At 37.3% G+C, this 13,603-nt stretch overlaps 1 pseudogene; it reads right to left on the reverse strand.

Annotated features, from left to right (window-relative positions):
- Positions 1 to 6,054: 6,054 nt before the first annotated feature.
- Positions 6,055 to 6,844, reverse strand: LOC139177734 (olfactory receptor 5F1-like; annotated as a pseudogene).
- Between the last annotated feature and the right edge of the window lie 6,759 nt (positions 6,845 to 13,603).

Genomic DNA, 13,603 nt, shown 5'->3' on the forward strand with positions numbered 1-13,603 from the left:
CCATTCTATTGTCTTCCTCTATTTTTTTTTTTTTTTTTTTGCATTGATCACTGAGGAAGGCTTTCTTAACTCTACTTGCTATTCTTTGTAACTCTGCATTCAAATGGTTATATCTTTCCTTTTCTCTTTTGCTTTTCACTTCTCTTCTTTTCAGAGCTATTTGTAAGGCCTCTTCAGAGAGCCATTTTGCTTTTTTGCATTCCTTTTTCTTGTGGATGATCTTGATCCTTGTCTCATGTATAATGTCACAGATCTCTGTCCATAGCTCTTCAGGCACTCTATCTATCAGATCTAGTCATTTGAATGTATTTCTCACTTCTATGGTATAATTGTGAGGGATTTGATTTAGGTCATACCTGAATGGTCTAGTGGTTTTGCCTACTTTCTTCAATTTTATTCTGATTTTGGCAATAAGAAGTTCATGATCTGAGCCACAGTCAGTTCCTAGTCTTGTTTTTGCTGACTTTGTAGAGCTTCTCCATCTTTGATCACAAAGAATATAATAAATCAGATTTTGGTATTGACCATCTGGTGATGTTCATGTATAGTGTCTTTATTTTTTTGTTCAAAGAGAGTATTTCCTATAACCAGTGCATTCTCTTGGCAAAACTCTGTTAGCCTTTGTCCTGCTTCATTCTGTACTCCAAGGCCAAATTTGCCTTTTACTCCAGGTGATTCTTGACTTCCTGCTTTTCCATTCCAGTCTTTTATAATGAAAAGGACATCTTTTTGAGGTGTTAGTTCTAGAAGGTCTAGAAGGTAAAGCTTCATCAGCTTTACTGGTCAGGGCATTGTCTTGGATTATCTTGATATTGAATGGTTTGCCTTAGAGATGAACAGAGATCATTCTGTCGTTTTTGAGGTTGCATCCAAGTATTGCATTTCAGACTCTTTTGTTGACTATGTTAGCTATTCCATTTCTTCTAAAGGATTATTGCCCACAGTAGTAGATATAATGGTCATATGAGTTAAATTCACCCATTCCAGTCCATTTTACTTCCCAGATTCCTAAAATGTTGACCTTCACTCTTCCCATCTCCTGTTTGATCACTTCTTCTGCTTTGCTTTGATTCATGGACTTAACATTCCAGGTTCCTATGCAATATTGCTCTTTACAGCATCAGACTTTGCTTCTATCACCAGTCACATCCACAACTTGGTGTTGTTTTTGCTTTGGCTCTGTCTCTTCATTGTTTCTGGAGTTATTTCTCCACTGATCTCCAATAGCATATTGGGCACCTACTGCCCTGGTGAGTTCATCTTTCAGTGTCCTATGTTTTGTCTTTTCATACTGTTAATGGGTTACTCAAGGCAAGAATACTGAAGTGATTTGTCATTCCATTCTCCAGTGGACCACATTTTATCAGAACTCTTCACCATGACCTGTCTGTCTTTGATGGCCCTACACTGCATGGATCATAGTTTCATTTAGTTAGACAATATTGTGGTCAATGTGATCAAATTGGTTAGTGTTTTTTTTTTTTTTTTTTTTACTTAGCACAATGCCCTCAAGGTCCATCCATGTTGTCACAAATGGCAAGATTTCCTTTTTTTATGGGTATTAATTCCGTTTTGTGTGTGTGGATGTATATACACATATAATATTTTCTTTACCTATTTATCCACTGTTGGTCAGTCAGGTTGCTTCCATGTCTTCACTATTGCAAATAATACTGTACTTCTGTTCCTTATAGGCCTAAAATGTTGTCTTTTGGACCCTTTATGAGCATTAAGACCAAGTCTTTTAGGGACTTCCCTGGTAGTCCAGTGGTGCAGACTCTGCACTTCCACTGTAGGGGGCCTGGGTTAGATCTGTGGTTAGGGAACTAAGATCCTGTATGCTGCACAGCATGGCTGTGTATAGTCAACTAACATTTATGTATAGCCAACTAATATTTTACAAAGGAGCCAAGAACACTCAGTGGGAAAAGGACCAGTTCTCCAAAGAATAATACTGAGAAAATTGTATAGCCACCTGTTAAAGAATGAAATTGGACACCTAACTTACAGCATGAACAAAAATCAGCTCAAATTGATTAATGGTAAATATAAGCCCTGAAACCATAAAACATCTAGAAGAAAATATAGGGTAAACCTGCTCAGCATTATGCATCTTGGCAATGATTTTTTTTTTTTTTTATCTGAAAGCAAGGGTCTGTTTTACATTTAAATAAACTATGTATCTCCATATACTTTCCAAGTCTGTATGTTCTTTTCATCTTTCTGTCTTCTCTTACCAGTGTGTTAGTGAGTCTGACACAGACTCAACATAAACATGGATAATGAATGATGTCTTATAGGTTTATTTGTTTTACAACACAAGGTTACAACGATCACACAATTTCAGGAAGTTGAGAAATTGGAACCCAATTCAGAAACCAAGTTTTTGACATAGCTCTTCAACCAGTTGATCTCTTGTTTGCAAAAACTTGAAATTACTTGGCCAAGATTCATCCTTCTTTAGTAACAACTCTAGGATAATAATTTTTATTAAGTGACTGAAACATCCCATAGACTGTTTCGAGGCTTAAGGATGGAATGTAGGTATATGCAAAGTCTTCACAGTAGAATTAAAATAACAAAATTTAAAGATAAAAAGATGATACATACCAATTTCCAAGCCAAATAATTAAATTGTACCTAAGTTGAGCAACAAATGGCCACATTTTATACAGTTTCTAAAAGACTACTTGTTTTAAAATTGTTTCTATAAATTCATATATTTCAATAAATCTACATATTTTCAATGAAGTTCATTGTGCTTTCTTTTACTACAGATTGTATCTTTTAAAATCTATTTAACTACTTTATATGTCACTTTTTTCCCATACATGTGACCACTTTGTTTTCTCCTCTTGACATAATATCACTTATCTTTCTCTTTTAAAGCATAATTATAAGTTAATACACTATGTTTTAACTTAATTGAGTTGTGTGAAGTTAAACAAGCTTATTTGTTTCACTTAACCTCACCCCTACCTAATAGTTGTTTACAAAATTTAAGACTTCCTATTTTTAAATTAACCAATGAAAATTATTTTTGTGCATGTTATTTATATTTAACAAATGCAAATAAACATTTTTATATATTAATACCAACTGTCTTTGCACATTTATTCTTCCTAAATGCAGGACTCCAATAATTTCATATTTTTGTAAAGTTGTATATTTGAATCTTTGTGATTCCTAAATATTGATTATTTCATCCTTTCCCGTGTGTTTGCTTAGTTTTCCAACTTTATGATATTCATAATTTTGTAAGTTAGTCTCTGATTTCCAGAATTGCTGATGAATATTGACTGAACAAAGCATAAAGGTATGCGTTTCAAAATTCATTAACCTTAGTAAGTAAAATACTCATAAATCCTCGAATAAGGCAAAATATTGTTGCTAAGTGGTAGGTGGTAACGTTAAATATTTAAGTAAAATAGAAGACTAGGGACATTAGAAAAACAGAACAAAATGAAAATAGCAAAAGGTGCAAAAGAATGCTACATTCATAAGTGAGGGTTTAATAAATGTCAAATTCTAAAGAAGAGAATGATAAAACCAAATTCAAAATTAGAGGTCTCAATGCTTTTACGATCTCAATTTCTTTTGAGTCAAAGAAAATTTATATATATATATATATATATATATATATATATATATATATATAATATATTTTAAATAAATTCTTTGAAAAAATGAGCAAGAAAATATGATTTTAAAATAATTTTCCCAAACAATTAAAGGCTAAATAAATAATCTTAAGTTTCAAAAGTAGTACATATTCAGCTAATTAAAATTAACAAATATAATTCAGTGGTAATAGTTCCCAAAGTTGGAAATATTTGAAGACTTTGCAAATGAAAGTAACTAAATATAAGAGACTAGACTTACAGATTAGAGAACAAGGTTTAAAATACGATATGCATAAAACCTAAAATTCAGAATGTGGTGCTTAGTCACTCAGTCATGTCCGACTCTGCAATCTCATGGACTGTAGCCCACCAGGCTCCTCTGTTCATGGGCTTTCCCAGGCAAGAATACTGGAGTGGGTTGCCATTTCCTTCTTCAGGGGATCTCCATGACCCAGGGATCAAACCTGTGTTTCCTGCATTAGCAGGCAGGTTCTTTACGGGGAAGCCCTAAATCACAGAATAACTGGATTTAATCTCCCAAACATTGTTTCTATTTCTAAATTATACTAGAAATTAAAGCATTTGATGCAAGGAATATAATATTGATATTTATTAATGAAATATCTTAACCATGTATATGATTTCATTGCCTACTCAAGACAGGGAAAGCAGAAAAATACAGCCATAAGCAGCCAGCTGGTTCAGAAAAATGTGCGTGAGCCACTCATTGAAGGAGTGAACCATCTCTGAGAACAGCCTAATCAGTCTGCTGCATGGCCTCCAGGGCCAGATAACTATTTGGACCTGTGGGGCAAGAGCATGGTCCAGGGATGAACCAACAACATTGATGACTTCATGAATATCCCTTTGGTGAGAGTCAACTATGTGGACCATAGGGCAATGGATGTTAGAACAGACTGACCTTTCATTCCAGGCCATAAGGTTAGCTTGACAGCATCTCAGGTCTTGTCTCCTTAGCAAGCCCTGGATCCTACTCAGTTTCCTCCAGAGTTCTACTAAGCCAGCTTCCTAGCTAACTCCATATAATGCTTAACTTTAACATTAAGACACATCTTAACTCATTTTTATTGCTAACTTGATAACAGATTCCCATACACAGGAAATCCAGTAACTTGATATAACTTGATATAAATAATATGTGCCACATTCATTCACCAAGCATTTACCTACCTGCTTTGGAGCCATGCACTGATTAAAAATTGCCATAGTCGAATGTGTGTGCTTGTGGTTTGTGTATATGTCTCAGTCTGGGAGAGAGGAAGTGAGAAAAGCATTGGGAAATCTATGGAGAATGGAATGAATCCAAGGAGTGCTACTTTAATTGGTGCATTCTAGTCAGTTAACAATTTTCTTGATAGCATATGTTTGTATAAGCTCATAATTATTATTTAATGAACATATATGTGCATGAGGAGAAGAAGGGAAATAAAAGGTCTACTGCTACAATTAAAAGTTTAGTATTGAAATATGACTTAAGCATCTCCTGGAGAAATAATTCAAAAACTTAAAATGGAAATCAATTTTAAATCTTTTTGACATATTTAATATATCAATATCTCTATTAATACTAACATGAATTCTGACACAGAAGGCCAAGCTAAATGGAACTTAAAAATACTCTATATGATTAGATCATATGATATTGTAACTTTTGTCTCTAAATGATCAGGTACTCAGTCATGTCCCACTCTGCTACCCCATGTCAGACTGCAGCTCACCAAGCTCCTCTGCCCGTGGAATTTTCCATGTAAGAATGCTGGAGGGGGTTGCCAGTTCCTTCTCCAGGGGATCCTTCTGACCCAGGGGTCGAGCCCTTGTCCCCTGCGTCTCTTTCATTGGTAGGTGGGTTCTATACCACTGTTCCACCTGGGAAGCCCAATAATTAATCATTTTATTCTCTAAACAAAGTTTCATTAAAACACATGGTACTTTTGAGAATCTAGTGGAAATATAGAACAATTAGATGAAAGTTTTAGAGTTTCATATAAATTTGATAATTTAGCTTATCCTGTTGGATATGAAGGTTAGTTGCTAAGTCATGTCCAGTTCTTTGCAACTCATGGACAGAGAAGCCCTCTAGGCACCTCTGTTCATGGGATTTTGCAAACAAGAATACTGGAGTGGGTTGCAATTTCCATCTCCAGTTGGATTAATATATTTGGATATGAATACAACATGATTACTTAGAAAATATTCTAATGAAAAATGATAAGTTGATCCATCATTTTAACGTTCAATATGCACTCTACTAAGTTAAGAAAATGAAGCCCACAATCATAGTAAGCTTCAACCAGTATTTTAAAATTTATTAAATACTCCATTAGTTCAGAAAATTAACCAAACAACCCCAGAAATGAAGGGACCCTTTTCCTAGTAATTACATTCCATAAAGCCTTCTCACTTCACTGTTTCAGAGGCTGTAGATCAGAAGATTCAACATGGGGATGACCACTGTGTAGAACACGGAAGCCACTTTCAGCTGGAGGAAGGTATCAGATAAGTATAGATGGAGGTGGAATACAACAGGATGATGGCTGTCAGGTGAGACTTTGTGCCTCCCCTCCCCTGTATGCATACAGAAGGTGGAGAAGAGAATGTAGGAGGAGGAGGTGAGGATCAGCAGCAGAGTCCCAACTATATTCACATCAGCAAAAGTGGAAAAGATGCTTTCATGCAGGCCTGTATTAGAACATGAGAGCTTAAAAATTGGAGGGGTATCACAGATGAAGTGATGGATGACATTGGAACTGTAAAATGACAAGCTGCTCACATAACCTGTGTGAACAAGAATTCAACAGTTCTGCTGTAAAAGCCCCTGCTGCCATTTTCAGGCAGACCATCCTGGACATGATCAAGGAGTAAAGGAGAGAGTTGCATATGGCCACATAGCAGTCATGGGCCATTAACCAGAAAAGGATGCATTTGGTTGTGGCCAACACTATAAAGAAGTACATGGGCAGAAAGCAGCCAGCAAAGGAGATGGTTTTCTTCTCTGATAAAGAGTCTACCAGCATCTTTGGAGTGATGGTGGAAGAATAACTAACATCTGCAAAAGACAGGATTGCCAGGAAGAAATACATAGGTGTGTGAAGTCGAGAATCAGTCCTGATTAAAAGGATCATTCCAATATTTCCCACAACTGTAAGTGTGTAAATCACACACACACACACAAAAAAAAAAAAGAAAAGAAAAAAGGATAGCCTGTAGCTCCACTGTGTCTGCTAACCCCAGCAGGAAGAACTCTGTCAGCAAAATACATTTTTTTCTAACCATTTATTAAAGATGCTGTATGCTTAAACTTGTATTCCTTGTAAGGATGTCATTGTCCAAATTTCACAAGAAATAGTAGAAATATTAATGAAGTTACTAACACATGGAAAAAATAAAATATTTGGATCCTATAGTAGAGTAAGCAGGGTGACACTGTTTGGATCTCCTTGCAGTCCAAGGGACTCTCAAGAGTCTTCTCCAACACCACAGTTCGAAAGCATCAATTCTTCAGCACTCAGCTTTCTTCACAGTCCAACTCTCACATCCATACATGACCACTAGAAAAACCATAGCCTTGACTAGACGGACCTTCGTTGGCAAAGTAATGTCTCTGCTTTTGAATATGCTATCAAGGTTGGTCATAACTTTTCTTCCAAGGAGTAAGCGTCTTTTAATTTCATGGCTGCAGTCCCCATCTGCAGTGATTTTGGAGCCCCAAAAATAAAGTCTGACACTGTTTCCCCATCTATTTCCCATGAAGTGATAGGACCGGATGCCATGACCTTCCTTTTATGAATGTTGAGCTTTAAGCCAACTTTTTCACTCTCCACTTTCACTTTCATCAAGAAGCTTTTTAGTTCCTCTTCACTTTCTGCCATAAGGGTGGTGTCATCTGCATATCTGAGGTTATTATAGTTTATATTATAGGTTATATATTGTAGGTTATAATAGTTTATATTACTTTAAGCTATAAGTATATTTATATACAGGCTTCTTCATGGCTCAGTAGGTAAAGAGTCTGTCTGCAGTGCAGGAGGCACATGAAATGAAGGTTAAAGACCTGAATCAAGTAGACTCCCTGGAGAAGGAAATACTGCAAACCTCACCAGTGTCCTTTACTAAAAAGTCCCAAAGACAGAGGAGCCTGGTGGACTACAGTCCATGGCATCACCAGAGAATCAGATTCGACTGAGTGGCTAAGCATGGAAATGCATGTTTTTATACTTACAAATTTACATACCTATGAATTTATAAATAACAAATAGTTTATCTACCATTCAATCAATTCTATATGTACCTATACACAATATACTGCAGCACCATTAACAAAATAAAAGTGAAATGCAATGTTTACACATAATATTTTACGATTTCAGTTGTAAATATTATAAAAACATAATTGTATTTGGGAAGCAAAGCTTCATGAGAGAATATAGTGAGATAGTTCAGTTTTGGTTTACAACATAGTTATACCATCGTTTTGAAATTGTTTTGACTGTTTTGATAGATACTTGGATGGGATGACTTTTTTTTATTATCCTGATAAATGCTTTTAACTTTGTGATTTCTCTCACCATTATCTTTCTTATTGTGACCTTGATCATTGTTGATTGTGTTTTTTCTAATGTCCGTTTGGAGTTACAAGTAAAAAGTAAACTACAGTGAAGGAATTTCATATTTTTTAAACAAATACTTATTTCTGGGGAATCTTGACTTTTCAGGATACCTTTCTGAGATTTGGAAGAATTGCATTTGAGTATGCATTTCAGTCACAAAAATGTTGTTTCCAGTAGTTCTTTTTCCTAAGGGAATACTCAGCATTATTACTGTTCAAAAGCAGACTCTAACTTTATCAGATAAATGATACTATTTGGTATCAGAAATCTTGAATTTAGTGACAGAATGACTCTGTGTTCTGGTTGTAATTCTAAGAGCATGAGAGAAAATCATACTTTCGTCCAATGTAACACGTTTCCCTACCTAGAGTTTTCTATTATGGGTCCAATTAATAAAGCTGTTGTTAGAACTCTTGCTGTTTAACCAATTAGATTCTCACCTGGTTTTCCTGTGTCCTGGTGTTGAGGCTTGTCTATCAATATCATGCTTCAGGTCACTGCTACATCCTCCATGTGAAGACTTATGCTAATTAAACTGACACAGAACTTCATTTTTTCCCTCTCTTTCTCTGAATAATGAAGGGAAACTTATACACACATGTTTTCTTTGTTTATTTTTATTATTATAAGGAATATGCAACAGGTCAAAGGAAGAGTTATATTGGAACTCAAACCATCTTCTTACTATTCAGAATTTTGACCCTCCTTAATCAACAGAAATTGATGAGGCTAGGCAAAAAATTCTGGCAAGTCTTTATTGTGACCTTGATGCAATGGGGTGGGGAGAGTGAAAACCATTATAGGTTCCCTTGCTTGCTCCTCAAAGGGGGGCAAGCTGTTCCTTTTATGGGGTGAGAGTAGAGGTAGGTCCCAAGAATCAGCTGTAGGTGTGATTTATATGGTTTGCAACCTTTTTGGTGGTATTAAATGCAGGAAGCATGCAAAGTACCTTGGTTTTGCTCCCAACACTATATTTTTGCTCCCAGCTCTTTAGAAGTGGCTGCTGGGTTTTTGGTCTTATTATTTATTTATTTTTTGTGGGGGGAGGGACAGGGTTGGTATTTCTGTGTCTTGTTGTCCATAATTGGCCCAACTGTGCATGTGCACAGTTATCTTTGAGTCCTTCACAGTTTCTTTGTAATTTGTGGTTCAAGGAGACATTTGTCCAGGTGCACACACTGCAGAAAAGAGTCCCAGGTCTCAGGTTCCAGCCTGTTTCAATCCTAGTCCTAACACACCAGTGACATGATGTCCCCATTACACTAAGAATATTCACAGGAAAAAAAATGTCCCACTAAAAAAGACATAAATGTGCTTTGGGGTTTCCCATGTGGCACTCTGGTAAAAGAATTCTTCTGCAAATGCAGGAGACACAAGACACAAGGGTTTCATCCCTGGGTCTGGAAGATCCCTTGGAGAAGGAAATGCAATTCTTTCCAGTATTCTTGTTGGGATAATCCCATGGACAGAAGAGTTTAGTGGGTTACAGTCCATGAGGTCACAAACAGTTGGACATGACTGATCACCTAGTACCAATTTATCATACCCCAATTCTGTATTTTACAATCTAGATTTTAACAGGAAAAAAAAAAAGATACTTATATTTTCCAACAAATTATCTCTTCTTTTTCCTGGATATAGTAGACTTGGATGCCCAAATTCATTGATCTAAAATATAGACAGGATCAAATTTATAATCTCAGTGTGTGAGTGATGAACCTCTGTACTAATAGAATGAAGATTTTGGTTTTGTTTAACAATACCTGAATTTTGCATCCCAGGCTTATCCATATCCTGACCTCCACAGACTTCAAGTTCCTTGAGAGCACAACTCAAATATCCCTCTTGAGATGTATAACACCTAACCCAGTGCCTTTCATAAGATACATGCTTGTTATTTTAAGCCACCAATTCTTGGGAACTTGTTGCAGCAGCAATAAGAAACTAATACTCAACAGAGTAAAGTAACTACCTTCTCTTTCTATTCACCTTCTCCTTAATTACTTTTCTTCATAGTACTCACCCTTGTTGAATGTGAAATATCAATAGGTGCTTATTTGATTCATTTATCTAATAACATGTAAACACCTTGAAAGTATGGTGTTTTTCTTGTTCATCTCTAACAAATATAACATTTCTTGGCAGAAAGTAGTTATATATGTGTAGTAAGTGTGTGTGCATGTGGGTTAAGTCTCTTCAGTCATGTCTGACCAGGCTCCTCTGTCCATCACAATTCTCCAGGCAAGAATACAGGAGTGGGTTGCCATGCCCTCCCTCAGGGGATCTTCCCAGCCCAGGGATAAAACCCAGACGTTTAGTGTCTCCTGAAATAACACAGGGTTCTATACAGTGGTGCTCCTTGGGAAGGCCTCATGTAATACATATTATATATTAAATATATGAAAGTATATGCAAATGGTTAATTTATTGATATTGAATCATAAATATTGTTGAGTTAATATTATATCATGCCAAGAAAGCAAGTGAAATTGAGTGACAGCTTATATTTTTTAAAAGGAACACCTATCGGGGAGGAGCTAAGATGGCGGAGGAGTAGGATGGGGAGAGCACTTTCTCCCCCACAAATTCATCAAAAGAACATTTAAACGCCGAGTAAATTCCACAAAACAACTTCTGAATGCCGGCAGAGGACATCAGACACCCAGAAAAGCAACCCAAGTCTTCGAAAAGAGGTAGGAAAAAATATAAAAGACAAAAAAAGAGACAAAAGAGGGAGGGACGGAGTCCCGTCCTGGGAAGGGAGTCTTAAAAAGAGAGAAGTTTCCAAACACCAGGAAACCTTCTCACTGCCGAATCTGTGCTGAGCCTTGGAAGCACAGAGGGCAACATAACAGGGAGGAAAAATAAATAAACAATTAAAACCCGCACATTGCTAGCCCTACTGTAACTCCCACAGTGGAGAAGCAGCGCAGATGCCTGCATTGGCCATCAGCAAGCGGGGGCTGGGCAGGGAGGTGCGGCGTGGGCAGGGAGGCGCGGCGCGGGCTGCCTCGGAAGGATCTGGCCTGAATACCCCGAGCGTTATCTGTGCAAAATAATTTGGGCTAGCAAACCAGACTGTGGGATATCTACCACACGAAAAGCCAGCCCTAACCTAAGACACCACCAGGCCCGCGCATGGAACAAAGGACTGAACAGAGATAGCCGGCGGCAGACCATCCCCCTCCGGTGATAGGCAGCCAGAGCTGGAAGGGGACAATCGCAACCCCAGAGAGACATTATCTATAAAACTGTAAGCAGGCTTATTTGCTAACTAAAACTTCTTGAGGGTCTGGACGGTCAACATCTGCCTGAGAAGGTGCGCCGGTCGCACACCTAGATAACCGAGTGGCGGGGAGGCGATAAGTTGCAGCAATCGCGCGCGCCAAACACCTCATCACCTGAGCTGCTCGGATCTGAGAAGGGCACAAAACGCAGGCCCAACTGAGAGTCTGCGCCTCTGAGGACTACCCGAGTGCCTGAACCTGAGCGGCTTGGATCTGGAAGTGCAGGCAGCCCAGGGCTGGCCATGGATGGTTCCCGGCGGAGCAGCGTGGGCAGAGAGGCTACAAGCACCGTGAACTGGTGGCAGATCCAGTGTGGCTGAGGCACTGCAAGCACACGCCGGTGTTGTTTGTTTGCAGCATCCCTCCCTACCTCCCCTCAGCGCAACTGAACAAGTGAGCCTAAAAAAAAAAAAAAAAAAAAAAGTGTCCTCCACCATCCCTTTTGTGTCAGGGCGGAAACCAGACACTGAAGAGACCAGCAAACAGAAGAAGATATAACAGAGGGAACCGCCTTGGAAGCTACAGGCAATAGATTAAAACCCTGTGGTTAGTACCAACTACATAGGAAGGGGCCTATAGATCTTGAGAAATGTAAGTCGGACCAAGGAACTAGCCAAAAATGAACTGAACCCACAATACTCACAACAAAACCAGAGAAAATCCTAGATATATTATTACTATTTTTACGATCATTCTTTCTTTCCTTCTTTTTTTAATTTTTTTTAATTAAAAAAAATTTAAGTCCTCTATTATTCCTTTTATTTTCACTTTTACAACCGATTATTTTGCAAAAAAAAAAAAAGACTCCATTTTTTTAAAATCAAACTTCATATATAAAAATTTTATAATTTTTTTGACCTTGTTTTTTTTTTTTTTTCCCCTTCTTTTCTTTAACATTGTATTTTTGAAATTCCAAACTCTACTCTAGATTTTTAATTTTAGCTTTTTGGTATTTGTTATCAATTTTGTACATATAGTTTTTTTTTTTTTATAATTTCTGTGACCCTTTTTTATTTTGTCTTTTTCTTTTTCTCTGTTTCTTTCTCTTCTTCTTTTAAATAACATTGTATATCTGAAATTCCAAACTCTACTCTAGATTTTTAATTTATGCTTTTTGGTATTGGTTATCAATTTTGTACCTGTATTTACTTTATAATTTATGCGACTTTGTTCTTGTTTTTTTTTTTTTTTTTTTCTCTCTCTTTCTTTTTCTTCTTCTTTTTTTTAACATTGTACTTTTGAAATTCCAAACTCTACTCTAGATTTTTAATTTATGCTTTTTGGTATTAGTTATCAATTTTGTACCTATATTTTCTTTATAATTTTCGCGACCTTGTTTTTGTTTGTTCATTTTTTCTCTCTCTCTTTTCCTTCTTCTTTTCTTTAACATCGTATTTTTGAAATTCCAAACTCTACTCTAGATTTTTAATTTTTGCTTTTATGTATTTGTTACCAATTTTGTACCTTTAAGAACCCAATCTTCAGTACCTATTTTTCACTAGGGAGCGAGATTACTGGCTTAACTGCTCTCTCTCCCTTTGGACTCTCCTTTTTCTCCACCAGGTCGCCTGTGTCTCCTCCCTAACCCCTCTCTACTCTACCCAACTCTGTGAATTTCTGTGTGTTCCAGACGGTGGAGAACACTTAGGGAACTGATTACTGGCTGGATCTGTCTCCCTCCTTTTCATTCCCCCCTTTTATTCTCCTGGCCACCTCTGTCACCTTCCTCCTTCTTCTCTCCTCTGTATAACTCCGTGAACAACTCTGAGTGGTCCAGTTGTGGAGTGCATATAAGGAAGAGATTACTGGATAGCCCACTCTCTCCTCTATTGATTCCACCTCATCTCATTCAGGTCGCCTCTAACTCCCTCCTCCCTCTTCTCTTCTCCATATAACGCTGTGAACCTCTCTGGGTGACCCTCACAGTACAGAAACTTTTCATCTTTAACGTAGATGTTTTATCAATGGTGCTGTATAGAAGGAGAAGCTATGAAACTACTGTAAAAATAAGACTGATAACTGGAAGCAGGAGGCTTAAGTCCAAACCCTGACTCCAGGGAGCTCC

Source organism: Bos indicus, chromosome 19, assembly GCF_029378745.1.
Source record: "Bos indicus isolate NIAB-ARS_2022 breed Sahiwal x Tharparkar chromosome 19, NIAB-ARS_B.indTharparkar_mat_pri_1.0, whole genome shotgun sequence".
Taxonomy (NCBI): Eukaryota; Metazoa; Chordata; class Mammalia; order Artiodactyla; family Bovidae; genus Bos; species Bos indicus.